The following is a 20,337-nucleotide window of genomic DNA, read 5'->3' on the forward strand; positions in this document are numbered from 1 at the left end:
GTGGAACATATGGCTTGCTCTTGAATCCTTTCCTGCCTGAAGCCAAGACCCTCAGGAACTCACCCAAGCCTTAGTATGTGACCATCCTCTCCCATTTTCCTGCAACCTCTTTACAAAGGATATTTATAAATGTACTTTTTGCCTATCACTTTGCCTCTTGCTGAATTCCTTCTGTACTGAGGCATAAAGAACCTGAGCTTCAATATGTTTGGAGGCAAATTCTATGGTTTCTGTTGGAAGAGTGTAGTTTCGCATTTCATCCAAGGTGTGTGGTTTTAAAAGGAATACATAAATATATTTATATTAAAAAATATGGATGGGTATTTATGCCATGTTTTACATTTGTATATATTAATAGTTTGTATATAGGATCAGAGATTTTAAAAAAAAGGTGGCTTAAGCAAATGTAGAAAGTCCACTCTCTCATACACATCTGAGCTAGTCAGTTGTCCAGTACTGTAGCATTGTCATCTGGAGACCCATTTTCCTACTAGTTTGTTCCTCTTGCCCTCTCCTAGATTGGTGCTTCTCAAAATTTAATGTGAATATGAATCACCTGGGAATATATATATGTGTGTGTGTGTGTGTGTGTGTGTGTGTGTGTATTTACTGCACTGCTTGGCTTGAAGTTTCTTAGTTCCCCAACCAGAGATTGAACCTGGGCCCTTGGCAGTGAGAGCACAGAGTCCAATCATTGAGCCACCAGGGAATTCCCTGGAGATCTTATTTAACTGTAGAATCAATCTCAATAGGTCTGGTTTGGGCTGATTCTGCACTTCCACAAACACCCAGGTGATGCTGACGTTGCTGGTCACACAGAGCACATGTAAGCAGTTAGGTCCAGGAATATTGCCTTCATTCACAAAGCTGAAGCTGGTTTGTCACCATTTCTTTGGATTTCCAGCCTGTGGGAAGGAGTAGACAGGAAGTAAAGGGGCAAGTAGCTTCCTCAAGAGAACATGACCCAGAAGGTGTAGACATTCTTTCCATGTACTTCTCACTGGCCAGAAATGTGGTCATTTGACCCCTCAGTTGCAAGAGAGGCTGGGAAATGGAGGCTCGAGGTAAAATTTGAACAATTCTATTAACTAAGAGAAAGATGGTGAGAACAAATACAAGGGAATTATAAACAGTGTCTGCCATGATATTTAAAGAGAATTTAAGTCAAGACAGGATCTGTGAGAATATTTTTCCTTTTATGCTACTTATATGTGAGAAACACTAGTAGAATCTAAAATGTATAATTCCTTAGCACTCATGCTAATCTGTCCCTTGTCTACCTTTTCAGTGATCACACCCTTTGTGGCAGTTCTTTTGAATGATTTGCTTTTGCCTGAAGAAACACATTCTCATACCCCTGTGTCTTTGCACATGGTTTCCTTTGTCCTTCTACATCAGCCATCTGTATTCTAATTTAGGCTCATTGGCAAAGCTGTATTGCTAAACAAGAGAAGCTTAGGCAGGGGTTTTGAGAATTTTTTTTTAAAGAATCTTTTATTACTTTTATGTACAGACTCAATGGTGCACACTCAGCCCAGTTTGGTGGCCAGCTCTTTGGCCTTCGCCTTTTCCAGCTTGGCGATGAGAGCCACTGACTTCAGCCTCAGGACATTGCCTCCTCAGTGGTGGCGGATCTTGTCGTATCTATCATTGTAATTTGTCCTGATGGCTTCCACCAGCTTAGCCAGGGCACTCTTGTCTTCCGAGTTGACCTGTGTGAAGGCTGCAGTGGTGCAGGTCTTCCTGTGGACCAGGTGCCCCAGCCGGGCCTTCCCCTTGATGATGCAATAGGGAGCCCCCATCTTTCGGCACAGTGTGGGCAGGAAGGCCATGAGCTTGATGGGATCCCTGTCATGAGCAATTCCCACCAGATGAACATCCTTGTTCTCTACCAAGGTGGTGACAGTGCTGACCCCTGCTCGAGGGACAGGTGACCTCTTGGTGGGCAGCTTGCCGGCAGTTTTCTCCTCTCGGGCCAGCAACCTCTGCTCCTTCTCTTGCTTCGTCTCTGGACTGTACTTGTGGGCCAGCTTAAGTAGTTGAGTAGCTGTTTGTTGGTCCAAGGCCTGGGTGAATTGGTTAATTGCAGGAGGCACTTTCAGCCGCTTATAGAGAATATCCCTTTGCCGCTGCAGCTGGATGTAGCAGGGCCATTTGATGAAGCAGTTGAGGTCCCTTTTGGGTTGGATGTCCAGTCCAGTGCCAAAATTCTTGGATCTTTTCTCGAAAAGGGGGTTGACCACCTTCTTGGCCTCCTGCTTCTTCACCATAGAGGGAGCCAGGGCCACCTTCTTCCCCTTCAGCATCTTGAAAGGCTGGCAGAAAGAGAGAGAATTTTTTTTTTCTAACAGAGACACCCACTTGAAGAAAGAATGGATAGATAAGCACAGGTGATTATTTGTTTGAAACCTCTCAAACATTCTATTCTACTGATGAGAGCTATGAGCTCACCTTCACACTTGAAATGCACAGCTCCAGGTTCTAGACCCTGTCTATTCTCTAACCCCCCTGCAACATGAGGGGAAGGCCCACAGAGTTAAAGTGAGTTTTTGCTATTTAGAGATTCTATGACAAACCTAGGAGTGAAACGGCTTGGATTCTATTGGAAGATGTTATTGACTCATTGGGAAGCCTTCAGATACTCAATGTAATTAACTCCCTTACAGAATACTAGTTTATTTTTTTAAACAGGCTGGAATATGTATCAGGCTAAGATTTTCTTTCATTTGAGAATATTTTACAGTGGCCTACTGGTCATCAAAATTGAGAGTGTGTATGCATGTATTCTAGAAGAAATATAAAACTCCTTTAATTTTTTTTTTGGTTATATTAGAATAGAATAGAATTAGAATAGAATAGAATCATTAGAATAGAATTCTCAAGAAAATTTTCCTGGATGCAACTATACTTCATGATATTTCTTTGAGGAAATAACAAATCAACAAAAACTTTCCATAAAATTTAAAGAACTCACTGCATTAAGAAATATTTATTTTTATTTGGCTGTACTGGGTCTTAGGTGCAGCCTGTGGGATCTTTAGTTGCTAGCTGAAGTATGTGGGGTCTTAGTTCCCTCACCAGGATAGAACATGTGCCCCCTGCAGTGGAAGCACAGAGTCCTAATCACTGGATTGCCAGGGAAGTCTTATTTCTATTTTTACATATTTTATCCTTGTTATATCAGGAGCTCATCATTGTTCTTTTTATAATGATAATATACTTGCTGTTTTATATACTTTTTTCCAATGGCCTCATTGATTCATTTACCAAGTAGATCTAATGGTTGAATTAAAAATGTAGTATCATACATGAATGAAAATGTAATATCTTAAAATACTCTGGGTTTCCCTTTGGTTCAGATGGTAAAAAATCTGCCTGCAGTGTGGAAGACCCAGGTTCTATCCCTGGGTTGGGAAGATCCCTTGGAGAAGGGAATAGCAACCCATTCCAGTATTCTTGCCTGGAAAAATTCCATGGACAGAGGAGCCTGGTGGGCTACAGCCCATGGGGTTGCAAAGAGTCAGACATGACTGAAGCAACTTAGCATGACATATTAAGAGTATAGCCCCTGGCAGCTAGGAGCTACTGATTTAAAGGCAGACAAAAATAATAGCAACAAAAAAATGATGTTCAAACTGGGCTACAGGAAATGCTTTTGCTACCCAGTCCTTCTGCTAGTCCAGTGTTTGTCCTCTTCATTCCATGTCTTCAGATTGCCCCTTTGGCATCTTTCAGCAGAGTTGTACATCACAGTGTGGACTCCCTGGTGCTAGTACTGGAGCGGCAGTGTCTCCCCAGTCTTCCATGTGGAGAATGATGCATAGGAAAGGGAGCTGAGATGTTTTCCTATGCGTTAGGGGTAGTGCAAAAGAGAGAAAGTGGGTTTGAAACCTAAGGTAAGATTTTGGCCTCTCTTGGCCTCAGTTTTTCATCTGTAAAATGGGGGTGATAATACTTGCATTATAAGATGATGTCATGATTATATGGGGGGGGGGGGAAGGAAGGGTGCAAATGCTTACAGCTGTGCCAGGCATGAAGTAGTTGCAGTTTGTTTCTTGCTCCTCTTTGTAAGCCTCTCTAGCACACTCAGAACAGTGTGTTTCTCCCTGGAAAAAGGCTATATTAGTTGTTAAGCTGCTCCAGGGACCCAGTCAATAGACTAAGAATTATGGTCCCTGGAGTAAATCGACCTATTGTTATTAAATTGCCTTGGTCCTGCTAGTTTCTGGAGTTGTCATTTTGCCCTGTAATTGATTTCCAGTTTTCTTCCTACCTTTCTCTTGCAGATGTAGGCACTAGATGGCGCCATTTTACCAAGTATCAATGGCTTTCACAAACGGCATACCTTGTTCTACTTGTCCAGTGCTAAAAAAAAAAAAACCAGAAAAACAGTTCTTACAGTCTGCTTCAGCATAGCCGTAAGTTCCAGGACATCAAAGAAATCCCTTTACAATTCTGTATTTCCTTCATTTATAATAGGGAATGTGTGATGCTTAGAAATCACCCAGAAGTTCACATATTTGATTTGGTTTAGAGGACAGAGAAAATTTGGAGTAGATTAAAAGGGAAACGATAAATTTGATTGGAATAGGAAAATGAAATGTTTGAGGAGGGGTCACATAAACATGGATAACTTTGTTTAAAGAATGGATAAGTAATCTCATGGTAGACTCTAACAATGAAGTGGTTCTGGGGAAAAGGCTAAGCAACTGTTACTCTCCACCACAGGAAGAATAGAACAAGGAAAAATGGGCTTCATGATCACAGGAGAGAGAGAAGTTAATCACAAGAAAGGATTTTCGGAACCAAGAATATGTCACATCAGAATGAAGAAAATTATCAAAGCTTTTTTTATTAATGTGAAAAATAAATTAGTGAAGGTCTCAACATGATTATTTTGAGGATTATTTGCAGCCCTACTAGAAGACAGAGGAATGTTTTATCCTTTATTGTGATTATTTGAAACCTGACATGTGTAGGCTAGGGTGATGCTCACTGTAGTCTATTGACACAGGCTAGGATTGGATATGACTTAACAGGAGAGCAGTGATTTCAAAAGTGTCCCATTTTTATATGTATGTTACACACACACACACACATATGCTAGCAAAATGCTTGGTTTCTAAAATACATAAAAGCCGGATGAGAGGGAAGATGATGATCATAGGAAAAGAGAATCAGATGTCTTCCTTAACACTCATTTTTTAAAAATTATTTTTTATTTTTTAGAAACTTTTAATCTTATATTGGGGCATAGCCAACGAACAATGTTGTGATAGTTTCAGGTGGACAGCAAAGGGACTCAGCCATACACATACATGTATCCATTCTCGCTCCAAACTCCCCTCGCATCCTGGCTGCCAGGTAACATTGAGCAGAGTTCCCTGTGCTATACAGTATTGACACTTATTTCTTTGAAACTCATTTGTTACTTATCATATGATTGTTCAGACTGTGGATATTTTGTTTGTTTTATTCCTTATTTATGCTTGCAATAGCTGATTGATCAATATAAGTACATATTTATGATTGTGTACCAAGTCCACATGAGGGCACCAATTTTTATTTTATTAACTTTCTGCAGAGATTTGTGCAACAGTCCATCTAGAGAGTCATACTGGGTGGATCTCCTTTTTTCCTCTCCTGCCCCACAAAATTGATAGTCTTCCCTCCAGGGTTCCAGTTTCACCCTGGAGAAATAGCACTTGACTTTTTAGGGCCTTCAGATTCCTCAGGGCAAATAAAATATAACATAATAAAACTCTCCATTGCTGATAGTGACTGGCCCTCATTGCTTAGCTATATTATGCTAGCAATACTTTATCTTTTCAAAGATTATTTAGCAGGAAGGGCTGAGGTAGAGGTATTGAGAAGGTGTTAGTGATGGAAGATTGGGATGAGGTTAAAAAAAAAGATCCAGTCTAGCAGTTTTGGCCTTTTTGATTATAGATGTAGTGCATATTCATTGTAGAAAATTTGGAAAAAACAGACTAATGTAAAAAAGAAAGCAAAATCATTCTATATTCTACTATTTATAGATGACAAAATTTAGTATTTTGAAATATTTCCTTCCATGTAACTATGGGAATTTGGAAAAACTGAGCCAACTATTTGTAGAAAGCTGGTCTAGAAGATCATTGAAGGGTTGAAAGGTGAATTAAAAAAAAAATTTATAGGCGTATAGTTGATTTACAATGTTGTATTAGTTTCAGGTATACAGCAAAGTGATTTTTTATGCATATACATATATCCATTCTTTAATAGGTTCTTTTCTCATATAGGTTATCACAGAATACTGAGTAGAGTTCCCTGTGCTATACAGTCCTAGTTAGTTATCTATCTTATATATCATAATGTGTGTATATTAATGCAAGCTCCTGATTTATGCCTCTCCCACGGTTTCTCCTTTGGTAACCATAAGTTTATTTTCAATATCTGTAAGTATCTCTGTTTTATGAATAAGCTCATTTGTATAATTTTTTAAAAATTAGATCCCACATGTGGGTGATAGCATGATATTTGCCTTTCTCTAACTTGATAATCTTTAGGTCCATTTATGTTGCTGCAAATGGCATTGGTTCATTCTTTTTCATGCCTGAGTAATACTCCATTGTATATGTATTTTTGTGTGTGTTCCACATCTTTCTTTTAAATTGTATTTAATTAAATTTTTTTTGACCATGCCATGTGGCTTATGGAATCTTTGTTCCCTGAACCAGAGGCTGAGCACATAATAATGCTAGTACTGGTATATTAACCTGGGATTGGGTTTTGAGAGTGATGGCCTGGGAGTGTACAGATTATAGAGTTAGATAAGGCAAGAGTTTGCTACAAGGAATATACTTGCCTGTGGTTCAAGATTTAATGTTCTGGCAAGGGCTCTTGAAGCCAGTCTCAGCACGGTGCTGGACGGCCCCTGGAAGCTTGGAAAGAGGGATGACATACATTGCAGGAGATAGAAAGGCCAGAACTACCTCGGTGTAGTATCAAACAAGGGGTCAAAGTCTCAGAGCAGTGAGCATATGTGCTGCTTATCAGCTTATTATCTCTTAGCTCCAAATCCACTTTTTTTCTGGCCTAGTGATTTTGGAGCTGGACTAGGCAATCATTTTTTCTTTTCATCTGGTACAATATTAGGCTTTCACAATGGAGGGTGCTGGAGGGATACTGCACAGCATAGGGGAGGGAGGAGCTTCTCTTTCTGGTTTTGGCACACTTTTCTTCTTTCTTTTTTCCCTGTTGGTGTGGCTACTTAGCAGTGGGCAGAGGCCCGTTGGCACTCACTCCTCTACACGTTGCTGCAGGAATCCAGCAGGCTGTTTGCTGTGAACCAGCTCCAGGTCACTCAGTAGACTTTACAGGTGAGGGCAGGAGGGCGACTGGTAGTCAGAATGTTTTTGTCCACAGGGTTCTCCCACAGAAGCCAAGTGATCGTGGTGTAACTGTGAATGAAAGGGGTGGGCATTCTTCTAGAATATTGGCTGCATTCATATAGCAGAAAGCAACACCACCACAAACTCCACATCTGCTGGTCAGCAACCTGATCTGAATTGCCACAATGGGGAGTCATGGCCATTCACCCATTTTCCAGACCTAAGCCAGTTCACAGACTCAGAGTTCCTTGATTGAAGGGCAGCTGCGTCACCTTGGGAAGGACTTTGTATTGTTACCACAAGTATAAACTGTAAATCTTCTCTCAAGACTTCCCTAATGGGACTGGTGTCTATTTGCTAGAGTAAAAGTGCATTGAGAAAAGACCTCTGGGTTTTACTAGATACTGGCTCTGCACTAATCCTAATTTCTGGAGAAGTAAAATGCTAGCAAGGCCTGGTAGTCAACGTGGGGGCTTATGGTGGTCACATGACAAATGGAAACCGACTCACAATGGCTCCAGTTGATTCATGGGCCCTCCCTGTGGTTGTTTTCCCATTTCCTGAATGTATTGAAATATACACTATTGGTAACTGCCAGAATACCTTTACTGGCTATGTTACCCAGCAGGCAAGCAACCTAAACCAGCAGTAGCTAGCCAAAGGGAGAGGAATCTAGAATTAACTACAGAGAATCATAAATGAGTGGTATCAGTTATAGCTTCAGGACCAACTATAGTGGTAGAGACTATGATTTGTCATACTAACTTCCTTCTGTAAAAAACAATCATGCAACTAATAAGAATAGTCATAAATTATAGAGCTTATGTATTCTTACACTGTTCTAGGTGCTTCACATTTATAAATTCAATCTTCAAAAAAGCCTATGAAGTTGGTAGTTATAGTTTTACAGATAAAGAAATTGAGACCTAAGTTGTAACTTAATGATCGAGAGTTGAGAGGGATGTTGATGATAGAATACTTTTAGCATGGAATAATCCAAAAAAGAACTCATAATAGGCTTTTGATCCTTTGCTTCAAGGTGGGTTGGATGAATAGCAGATTTGGTGATGGCTGGTTGGCTGCAAAGAGAACAAGTGTTCCAGGTGGAGGGAATGGAATAAACAGATGTACAGAGGAAGCAAATAGAGATGTATTCTGGGTGAGTAATAGATATAAGAGTTTGGTTAGAGAGCAAGACTAGTGATGGGAAGGAATGGGAGATAAAATTTTAAAAGTAGAACTGGGTCATCCTGGGTAGAGTTCAGAAGTCAAGTTAAAATGTTTGAATTTTATCTTTGGCAGTTACAGGGAATGACAGGATTTTTAAGGACATATGTTGCCGGGGTCCAGCCCCAGCAGGATCCAGGGGAACCCTCAGGATGAACGGCGTCTGCAAGAGAAGAAGACAGACACACAGACACACACACACGTTGAGTAGAAGAGGTAGCTTTTTTTTTTTTTATTTTTAGGATAGCTCAGTTTTTATAGAATGAATGTTACCTCCCTCTTAAGTCACCACATATTACATCAGATATTGGTTTGTGCTTCTATCAATATTTTTTTCCCCATGTTTTTCCCCTAAGCATTCATCTAGAACGTTTCCAATGACAGAGTTTATACTTAAATATCCCGTACATAATCTTCTTGCCTCAATGGCCTAACATTCTCACTCTAACAAAAACAATGTTTCATAAATCTCAGGTATAGTGTAAATTCTTTGGACAATAAAACAATACATGGGAAGGGTTACAGTAACATGTTTGACATTTCTGAAAATAGTACCATGAGAAAAACCTGATATTTTTCTTTACCTGAAACCACAAAATCTCAATTTACAACGATTAACTATTAAACAGCAAAAACACCTTTAAAGCAGCAAAACACCTCTATTAATAGTAAAATAATGGCAGTAAAGCTGGTTAATATAAATCTTCTATTAAAATCTTATATACCCCATTTTCTAATTTTACAAAAATACCCATAATATCCCATGTTGTTTAAAGAAAGGGAAACAATGAACAAATAGCAGCAAGGAAATAGCAATAGTGAAAACCCTTTCAACCAAGGAGCAAGTAAACTAAAGCAGTATATCTACTTCTAAATCTAAACACCTCTACTCTTTTCTATTCTAGAACATTATAATCTTTTAAGCAAGCAGCCAAACTATACCTGTGGCCTTTTCTTTTATGGCTTGATGTTTATAGTCGTGTCCTTAGCCAGAGCAATCATGAGCATTTCCAAAAAGGTTTGGATTTTTCCAGCGAGGCCTTATTACTATATATTATTATTTCCAAAAATTAATAGAAAGCCCAACAACAGTAAGACAGAAGGAAGAAAGGGACATACCGGGCCCCCGGGACAGCCTCGAGGGGAAGAGCTGCCTTGCAGGGTCCTTTCTCGTCCCGGCGGCTCCCAACAATATGTGACATGATCATAGTGCTCTCTAGAAGAGTGGTTTCCAAATATCAGGTGGGAAAACTAATCCTGTTCTGGCTGACTAAGAATTATTTGGGTCCTTGAAGGACATTTGCTCTTGTTAAAAACATTCATAAGATGTTGATTTACCCCCGAATGTCTTTAATATTTGTAGGACCATTTGGTTCTGTCCAAAACATTTATAAGATATTTGGTCTATGCCAGAAGGTCCTTGATATTTGGTTCTGTCCAAAACTGTTTGTAAGGGACAAACTATATTCATGGATGTTTTGGATAGAACCAAGCCTCTGTGTGGATCACAACAAACTGTGGAAAGTTCTTAAAGAGATGGGAATACCAGACCACCTGACCTGCCTCTTGAGAAACCTGTATACAGGTCAGGAAGCAACAGTTAGAACTGGACATGGAACAACAGACTGGTTCCAAATAGGAAAAGGAGTATGTCAAGGCTGTATATTGTCACCCTTATTTAACTTATATGCAGAGTACATCATGAGAAACGCTGGGCTGGATGAAGCACAAGCTGGTATCAAGATTTCTGGGAGAAATATCAATAACCTCAGATATGCAGATGACACCACCCTTATGGTAGAAAGCGAAGAAGAACTAAAGAGCTTCTTGATGAAAGTGAAAGAGGAGAGTGAAAATGTTGGCTTAAAGCTCAACATTCAGTAAACTAAGATCATGGCATCCATCTGGTCCCATCACTTCATGGCAAATAGATAGGGAAACAGTGGGAACAGTGGCAGACTTTATTTTTTGGGCTCCAGAATCACTGCAGATGGTGACTGCAGCCATGAAATTAAAAGACGCTTACTCCTTGGAAGAAAAGTTATGACCAACCTAGACAGCTTATTAAAAAGCAGAGACATTACTTTGCCAACAAAGTTCTGTCTAGTCAAGGCTATGGTTTTTCTAGTAGTCATGTATGGATATGAGAGTTGGACTATAAAGAAAGCTGAGCACTGAAGAATTGATGTTTTTGAATTGTGGTGTTGGAGAAGACTTTTGAGAGTCCCTTGGACTTCAAGGAGATCCAACTAGTCCATCCTAAAGAAAATCAGTCCTAAATATTCCTTGGAAGGATTGATGCTAAGTTGAAACTCCAATACTTTGGCTATCTGATGTGAAGAACTGACTCATTTAAAAAGACCCTGATGCTGGGGAAGATTGAAGGCAGGAGGAGAAGGGGGTGACAGAGGATGAGATGGTTGGATGGCATCCACTGACTCAGTGGACTTGAGTTTGAGTAAACTCCGGGAGCTAGTGATCGACAGGGTGGCGCTGGTGTGCTGCAGTCGTGGGGTCCCAAAGAGTTGGACATGACTGAGCAACTGAACTGAACTGAACTGAAGCTTCAGGGTTCTTTTGGCACAGACAACTTGTCTTATGAACCAAATGTCTCATGGGCTTTTTGGATTGGACAAATTGTCTTTAACCATTTGGAGACATTTAAATAACACAGACCTTTGGGACATGCCTGAGGAATGACCAAGCATATGTCTTTATTGACTGTCTTTTTCCTTCTATTTCCACTTTTAAGTGAAGGCCCCCATTTTTCTTGCTCCTTCACGTTTATTTGTGACATCAGTTAACTGTGACTTCTGGTTATGTACCTATTTCATCTGAGGTTGTTCAACTCAGACCTCAAATGTTTGGCAAACTTAGTTTTTTTCTTTTTCTGAGATGTTGCTAATCAGAGTCATGAAGATTAAAAAACCTGAGTCTTTCTGATACTTTTTAAAAAAGAGAACTTTTTGGTTTCTCTTTTTCCCTTTCTTTCCTAAGCTAAATAGTATCTGTCCTTCTAGTGGTTTAACTTCTGTCATGGTGTCAGACCTTTAGTATCCTATCAGGTTCTAGTTCGCATGTGATCCTCTGTGATAGTGGCACTCAGAATGGCATACAGTGCTTTAGATATTCTGTTTTTGAAATGAAAAAATTTTTTCAAAACTTTTTATTTTGTAATGGGGTATAACCAATCAACAATACTGTGGTAGTTTCAGGTGAACAGCAAAGAGGACTCAGGCATACATATACATGTATCCCTTCTCTCCCAAACTCTCCTCCCTTCCAGGCTGCTGCTCTAGATGTTCTGATCCACATAGACTAGAGTGGGACCATTATCCTTCCTCCCCCAGACTAGACTGCACTCTAGGTTTCATAACTCAGATGCATTCAGAGCACAGCAGCTCCATCATTCTGCTGCTTCTTTTAAAGCTATTGCTGCTAAAGTCACTAAGACTTTCCCATTCTAGCTCTTTCTTATCTCTCTTTCAACAGTTGTGTGTGCAGTTGGTTCCTAGAGAGTTACTGGGGAACTGGGCTCACTACTTTAGCTAATTTATTATCCCATCTTGTTTTTTGGTGATGGGCAACTTTGTGTAATATTGCACAATTGTGATTCCATCTTTTTATCTCTTTATTTTTGCTTAAAAAAATTAGCACAAAATGCTTTCTTAAAAAATGTGCTAGATTTGGTTATATTCCTTTACTTTCCTCCATAAAACTAAAAAGCAAACTGTTTTGTTTGTATGTTTTGTCATCAGTCACAAAGAATAAGAACTTTCAAAATAGACTTTGGTTTTGTTCTTTAACTGACAGGGATGTGTGCTGGTCACTAGCTTTTTAAAATTTTGGATAGGTGGACACAGAAAAGAAACTTGGTACTGAGGTTGGTAAAAATGTGATAATGTATTCTTCAAAAGAAATTAAGATATAATGTATATGCCATAAAATTCATCATTCAAAGTATATAATTCAGGGGGGTTTTTTTAGTATAGGGTTGGCCAAAAAAGTTTGTTTGGGTTTTTCCATAACTTCTTCCAGAAAAACCCAAACAAACTTTTTGGCCAACTCAATATATTCACAAGGTTGTGAAAACTATCGCCACTAATTCCAGAACATCTCCATTACCTCCAAAGAAATTTTGTACCAGTTAACAATCACTAACTGGTTAACTAACCAGTTAACAAATCACTCTTTGATCCCAGCCCCACTGGATTCTGCCTTCCTGCTATTATCTATGCAGATCCCTGGGCACACCTGTGTGGAGCTTTGAGCCTTGAACCCTGAGAGCAATGAGAGCACAGGTTTTCATTGGCAGCCTAAATTGTGCAGAGGAGAATCTTGCATTTACAGTGTCCCAACTCTTCATCTACTCAACTATACTGGATTCTTAGGAAGAGATGAACTCATTTTTGACAGAAAATGAGAATTTTGTTCAACATCATCTCTTCCACCTGGGCTTCAGCTTTTTCAATATTTATGCTTCTCTTTACAGCCAGATGCCCATTCTCTTTAAAGAAAAGAATCAAAATAGAAGTTGAGCAGTTCTACTTTCTCTTTGATCTGCTAACATCACACCATAGTCTCTACTTGACAGATTTACATCTTCCATGTTCCTGCCCCAAACAAAATCACAAAAAAATCTTACTTTTCTTTACTGTGTTTTGCATCACTTGTGGATTATGGGAGCTTTCCTGGTGGCTCAGCTTGTAAAGAATCCACCTGCAATGTGGGAGACCTGGGTTCAATCTCTGGGTTGGGAAGATTCCCCCGGAGAAGGGAACAGCTACCACTCCAGTATTCTGGCCTGGAGAATTCCATTGACTGAATAGTCCTTGGGGTCACAAAGAATCAGACATTACTGAGCGACTTTGACTTTCACTTTCTGTTCATGCTAGGCTTCAGCCTTTCTGACACAATTCCCATTTGATCTGTGCCAAGTTTTGCATGTAATTTTGACCATCGGTCCCTTGACCCTGTCCATGGTATGTATATTCTAAATCTGAACTTGCTAGGACACTTTGTATGTAGCCACATTGATCCTTGCTCTCTTTTTTCCTTTCCAGGAATCATTTCTGGAAGTTAGGTCTGAATTTTGTTGTTGAAAGTCCCATCCTTCTTGCAAAATCTCCTCTTGTTAGGACCACAGACTATGGACCCACAGCTGTGCTTTCTTCCTGCCATAGGGCAAGAGGGCTTGCCTCTGACTATATCAGCTCTCCCTTCCATAATGTTCATCACTCCCAGGATGACAAAGTCCCTTGCTCCCCAAGGTTCCTGTTACTTCATCCTCAGCAAACAATTCTCCCATGTTGGTCCAGAAGAGTAGTATTAGTCTCATTATGTCCTCCACCTCTGAGAGATCATACTATCAGGTTGGATTTGTCAGATAAACCTTCATAAATGCACTTGGACATTACTTTTCTAAGACATTTGTAGTATGTGATCATTTATTCTTTTATAAACATTCATGAAGTGTAACTTGTATAAATCAACCTGAGAGCAGGGATGAAAGGAAGAGAGGAAGTTTTATCCTGAGCTGATGGACAGCTGGGCCACATAGGCATTTAACTTGTTTCTCCAGAAGATGATGTTATTTTAATCACTACTTTTTGGGAGTTGTTAGGTAATTTATTTACTTTTCCATAGAGATAGATGATTAGGTTAGAATTCTAGTGTTACCGTAGCTATATGACTTTGGGCAAATTACCTATCCTTTCTAAGTTTAGTTTTCTTTGTAGAATGAGAATGAGAATGCCTAGCTCATGGCATTTGTCATAGATTAAAAATGTCTGCAATTTTTTTCTCCTCCCACTGAGAGGTAAAATCTATGTCTCTGCTCCTTAAATCTGGGCTCTATGGTTGCTTGACCAATAGGATATAGTAGAAGTGACAATGTGCCAGTTTCTAGTATAAGAGACTGGCAACTTCTACTTCCCCTTTATAGGAAAAATTTCTCTAAGTATCCTGAGCCACCATGTAAGAAATCCATATACCCTGAGAAGGCCATGCTGGGGCTTCAGTGTAAGACAGTCCTAGCTGAACTCAGTCTTCCAGCCATCTCCACCAAGGCTATGAACATGCAAATGAAGCCATCTAGGACCTTCCAACCAGCCCGTCAGCTGAATACCACCCAGTGACTCATTGATGGCAGTTGATTTCATGTGGAACAAAGGAATTGTCCAACTGAGTCTTGATTGAATTCTTGACTCACAGATTCATAAAATATAATGCTTATTGTCTTAAGTTATTCAGTGTATGGTGTGATAGAAAATTAGAATTGGGTACCTGGAAGTGGGGTGCTTCTCTACTAAAACCCTAAAATATATGGCTTTGGGACTAGGCAGTAAGCAGAAGCTAGAAGGCCTTGAGGAGCCTATTGATAAAATCTGGAAGACCATTGAAGATAAAAGCTGGTGAATCCTGGAAGGAGGGAGAAAGTTGGTTTTGGAGGTTGGAAAAAATGTGATCCTTGTTGTATAATGGAGGAAAGTTAGACAATATTGTTGTCTGCAGTAATGTGGAAAAATAGAACAACCTGACAAACTGGTGGGTTTGGCTCAAGAGATTTACTGGCAGCATACTGAAGGTGCCAGTTGGTTTCTTTGGACCACTGATAATAAGGTATGGATGTGCTGTGCTTAATTGCTCAGTCACTGACTCTCAGCGACCCCATGGACTGTAGCCTGCCAGGCTCCTCTGTCCTTGGGGATTCTCCAGGCAAGAATACCGGAGTGGGTTGCCATGCCCTCCTCCAGGGGATCTTCCCAACTCAGGGATCAAACCTAGGTCTCCCGCATTTCAGGTGAATTCTTTACTGACTGAGCCACCAAAGTTTTGGATGGAGAGACTTAAGTGTGAAAAAAAAAAAAAAAAGAAATTTTGCAGTATTCAAACAATTTTTAAAGGAACTATAAGGACTTGGGATTTAATGGGTTTGAAAATAAACCTTTCTCATTCCCTTCCTCTCCATTGGCAAAAGACCTTTGAAGTAAGATCATATAAATAATATGGCTGTGAGACCCTTTGTTAATCTTCTAGAAAGATTTAAAATATGTCTAGAACTAGAATAAAGGCTTCTAATTATTCAGCCCAAGGCAAAATAATTATGAATCACTCTGATTCAGCCCAAGGCAGAGAATTAAAGAGATTAAATATATTTAAAGAGATTTGTCAATGTGACTTTTGTTTAATGAAGTAGATTCCAGTGAAATTCATAGAAATCCCACAAAGTTTTTAAGAGAATTGAATTGATGGACACTCCATCAACTTTGACTGAAAGGGACAAAGATAATTCAAAATAAAAAGAGCTCTTAAATTTCAGTGGGCAAGAAGCTATTAAGAAGGCTACTAAACTACAGCCACAGGCTAGTTCTTAGGAAAAAGGCAACTTGGTTCAGAGAATGAAATCAAGTGATGTGGAACACAAGTCCTAGGGAACATGACTGGACCCTAATCCAGGCACTGATGATGTTTGCATGCTAAGTTGCTTCAGTTGTGTCTGACTCTTTGAGATCCTATGGAGTGTAGCCTGCCAGGTTCCTCTGTCCATGGGGATTCTCCAAGCAAGAATATTGGAGTGGGTTGCCATGCTGTCCTCCAGGGGATCTTCCCAGACCAGGGATAGAACCTGTGTCTCTTATCTCCCCTGTGTTGGCGGGTGGATTCTTTACTATTATTGCCACTTGGAAGTCCATATTTAACATAATCTTATATTATTTAGAATTATGGCCTTTATTAGACTTCCCAGGTGGCGCCTGTGGTAAAGAACTGGTCTGCCAATGCAGGCAACATAGGAGATGCGAGTTTGATCCCTGGGTTGGGAAGATTCTCTGGTAACTCATTCTAGCTCATTCTAGTATTCTTGCCTGGAGAATCTCATGGACAGAGGAACCTGGTGGGCTGCAGTCCATGGGGTTGCAAAGAGTCAGACATGACTAAAGTGACTTATCACAAGTGCACATGGCTTTTATGGATTTATGTTTGAGATAGCTTGATAGATGCAAGATGCTTTTAGTCTTTAAAGGATATCCCCAAACCTTCCCTGGTGGTTCAGTGGATAAAGAATCTGCCTGCAATGCTGGAGACACAGGAGACATGGATTTGATCCCTGAGTCAGGAAGATCCCTAAGAGAAAGAAATGGCAACCCACTCCAGTATTCTTGCCTGAAAAATCCCATGGACAGAGGAGCCTGGCCGGCTACAGTCCAAAGGGTTGCCAAGAGTCAGGCATGACTGAGTGACTAAACATGCACATTGTTTTTTGAATAGACTCTCAATTCCATTCATACCTGTGTAACTGGGGGCCTTCATCTCAATTGCAGGTCCCACAATTTTCCTTAGCGTGACTCTTAGAAGTGAGTATGCTTGCTGTTCACTCGAAATCTCATCTAAAATGTCTTTTTAGTGTGCAGCAAATATGACCGATGGAGAATCTCAATGCTGTAATTCTCAAGATCTAGATTATATATGGAATCTGATGTTTTATATGTCAGTAATCTTTCATCAAACTTTATTTAAAAAAATTTTAGTTTTGAAAAATTTATTGGAGTATAGCTGATTTACAATGCTGTGTTAGTTTCAAGTGTACAGTACATTTATTCAGTTATACATATACATATATTAATTCTTTCTGAGATTCTTTTCTCATATAGATTATCACAGAATATTGAGTAGAGTTCCCTGTACTATGCAGTAGGTCCTTGTAGGTTATTTATCTTATATATAGTAGTGTGTGTATGTTAATCCCAAACTCCTGATTTATCCCTCCCCCACTATGTTTCCCCTTTGATAACCGTAAGTTTGTTTTTGAAGTCTGTAAGTCTGTTTCTGTTTTATAAATAAGTTCATTTGTATCATTAAAAAATATTGATTCCTCTTTCATGGAACTTTCGAGCAAGCCAGGGCAGGAATAAGTATGGGAGACTGAGAAGCTTAAAGAAAAATAACAGTTAATTGAATCACACAGTTAGAAAATTGTAGGAAAATGCTTGTTGAGCTTTTCTGATCTTTAGAAAGAAAAATAAATAATGAAACCTGACAATAAAGACATGAAGAGCTAATTTTCAATTTCAATTTGTCTTTCCGAATGATACCTCTTTGGTCTTTTATGACAGATAAATTACATTTGAAATGAAATCTTTTAAATGAGTCATCTTTTGGGTAGTTATTTTATACACCTTGAAAATGCATTTTGCTTCTTTGTAGGGTGTGGGCTAGAAAGACGAATTCTGAAGTTGAGAGGAAAATAATTTCAGGAGGTAATGGATGAACTTGGTCTGGAAGATTAATCAGGGCAGTTGCAAGAGAGTGCCAAATGCATAACGGGAGTAGAACTAAATATCTGATTGTAATTAAAACTTTAGTTTTCTAATGGCTGCATGAAAGATATTTTAATAAACGTGAAATGCACTTTCTAAATGGCACACTAACTTTTAATGACTTGGGTGTTTTGTTTGATTAGTAACCTGGACTGTTAAATTAAAGCCAACTGCAAGTGCATGATAAAATATTGATGGTTTCAGGCAAATGAATTGGGGGAGTTATGCTTGACAGATTTTTTGTATCATTAAGGATTTTAACTGGTGGAAAATATATATTGCTGGTGCTTAAAGATAGTTAAAGAGGATCTTCCTGTTTATATGACCTCGTTTTAATTTTACAGTAATAATAAGGAGGAAATCTGAATTATTCACAGATGGTTGGTCAAGAGAGGTCACTTAATTAAAATAGTGTTATTTTAATTACACCTGTTTCACATTCCTGGAATAGGAAATTAAATATTTTGAAGCATTTGATTATTTCTGTTTCACAGAGTACCTGGACTTTTGCTGACTCTTGTGAAGGCCTGAGATTGTTCTGTGTAAGGCTTTTACTTCTTGTTAGGTAGAAGTTTTGCTTTTAGAATTAGGACTTTAAAAAGAATGTCTATATGTATCGGCGTCACTTTGCTGTACTGCAGAGATTGACACAACAATATAAATAGACTATGCTTCAATAAAAAAGCTTTTTAAAAAAATCAGAATAAAAAAACTTTTTTTCAGTGATAGGTTTAGAAATAATTCAAGAAGATTTACACACACACACATACTTATATACATATATGCACACCTATATTCTTTTAAATGTAGGACAATTCTTAGGAGGATGTATTAGAAGATATTAATATAAAGCATGGTTACTTCTAGGAAGTCAAACTGGGGAGTCAAAAGTTTGGGAGATTTTATTTCTTATTCTTTTTTGGAAAATAGAGTCTGTTTTGCAATGAGATTGCCTTAGTTTTATAAAAAAAATTTTCTCTTTGAAATCTAGATTTAGCTTTTAACAATTCAACTGTTCCTTTTCATGCCTCTTTCCCCATAACAGAGAATTTTCTTGATTTGTCAGATGAAGTGGTTGATTTAAGGAGCTTTCTCCCCTCCTTCTATTCCTCTAACCATTCATCCATCCTCAAATATTTAGCGTTCAATGTCTCTGACTGCTTTTTATAGCCTAAGTCGAAGTAACTCTTTGAAAAAGACCGGCATTCTCAGTGTGGCTCTCTAGGATTTGTCTCTGATAGGGCTTGCGTTGTGGGAAGACAGGAAAAAGGCGAAACTTTGAGAAGATGGAGGAATTTTGCAAAGAATGTTAGGACAGCGATTCGGGGTGGCCTAGGCTCCGCATGCCTAGATATTCCCTTTTGTAGAAGGAAAACACTTGTGCCTCCTCAATTTTTGAGAGATGTATAAAGTGCCAGAAGGCCATCTGGAGGGGAAACAGTGGAATGGCCTTTTCTTTTTCTTTTTTTAGGGTTGCCATGTAACACCACTTAAAATCTACTATGTATGATTGTCATTATTTCATAACAGAAAAGATGTTTTACCACACATACAAAATAGAAAAACAACCTCCTCCCTACTAATTCTCCTAAAACAAATGGAGAAGGGCCATTTCCTAAAGAAAGGTGCCAGCCCTTCCCAGGGTGCTGACCTCTGGGTGCTTCAGAAGCATAGGCTGTTTGAGGTTGAAAGGACAGGGAGATTGTTGGACAGTATTACACACACACACACACACACACACACACACACACTTCTGTCTTATGCTTGCTTCTCAAATGATCGAACCTTAAGGGATTGAAGAATATGAAATTAGCTCAAGTTTTCCATTTACTTTTTGCTCTTAGTTTCTAGTTTTCACACCTTTCTGGGCCTCTCAACTATGAAAAGAAGATACATATTCTGTTGTTCAGAATAATAAACAAATGTTCAACTACTATATTAAAGTGTGGTAATATTTTTTTACCACTCTGAACGAATTGTAGTTGGATTTATTTTTGAGTTAGCTAATTCTCATATTAATAAATGGTAAATGGTAGTAGTAACAATAATAACAAAATTCATTGAGTTCTCATTGTGCTGAGTACATGTACATACATTATCTCATCTAATTTCTTTTGCAACCCTATGAAGTGGGCTAAATTTTACAGATGAAGAAACTGAGGCTTCAGAGAAGTTAAGCAGCTTAATTTTTTTTTACATTTCTATCTACCTATCTATTATTTTTCAGATTCTTTTCCTTTATAGGTTATTACAAAATATCAAGTAGAATTCCCTGTGCTATTTAGTAGGTCCTTGTTTTTATTTTATATATGTATGTGTATGTGCTAATCTAAACTCCTAATTTATCCCCCCTCCCTCTACTCCCTTTCCCTTTTGGCAGCCATAAGTTTGCTTTCTAGGTCTGTTGCCCATTACTTTAA

At 38.9% G+C, this 20,337-nt stretch overlaps 1 long non-coding RNA gene and 1 pseudogene across 2 annotated transcripts in view; one reads left to right on the plus strand and one right to left on the minus strand.

Moving 5' to 3' along the window:
• The window catches only part of LOC139038724 (uncharacterized), a 44,838-nt gene extending 35,306 nt beyond the window's left edge, over positions 1 to 9,532 (plus strand). Inside the window, exons 2-5 of one of the 2 annotated variants that reach the window (XR_011491823.1) lie at positions 4,287 to 4,418; positions 7,257 to 7,361; positions 8,413 to 8,532; positions 8,676 to 9,532. This is a non-coding gene — a long non-coding RNA (uncharacterized lncRNA). Of the gene's footprint in view, positions 1 to 4,286; positions 4,419 to 4,728; positions 6,684 to 7,256; positions 7,362 to 8,412; positions 8,533 to 8,675 lie in introns of those variants that run through there. The other variant, XR_011491824.1, reaches the window with a different exon arrangement.
• On the minus strand, positions 1,620 to 2,279 carry LOC110122897 (large ribosomal subunit protein eL8 pseudogene; annotated as a pseudogene).
• Positions 9,533 to 20,337: the final 10,805 nt, after the last annotated feature.

Source organism: Odocoileus virginianus, chromosome 16 (assembly GCF_023699985.2).
Source record: "Odocoileus virginianus isolate 20LAN1187 ecotype Illinois chromosome 16, Ovbor_1.2, whole genome shotgun sequence".
Taxonomy (NCBI): domain Eukaryota; kingdom Metazoa; phylum Chordata; class Mammalia; order Artiodactyla; family Cervidae; genus Odocoileus; species Odocoileus virginianus.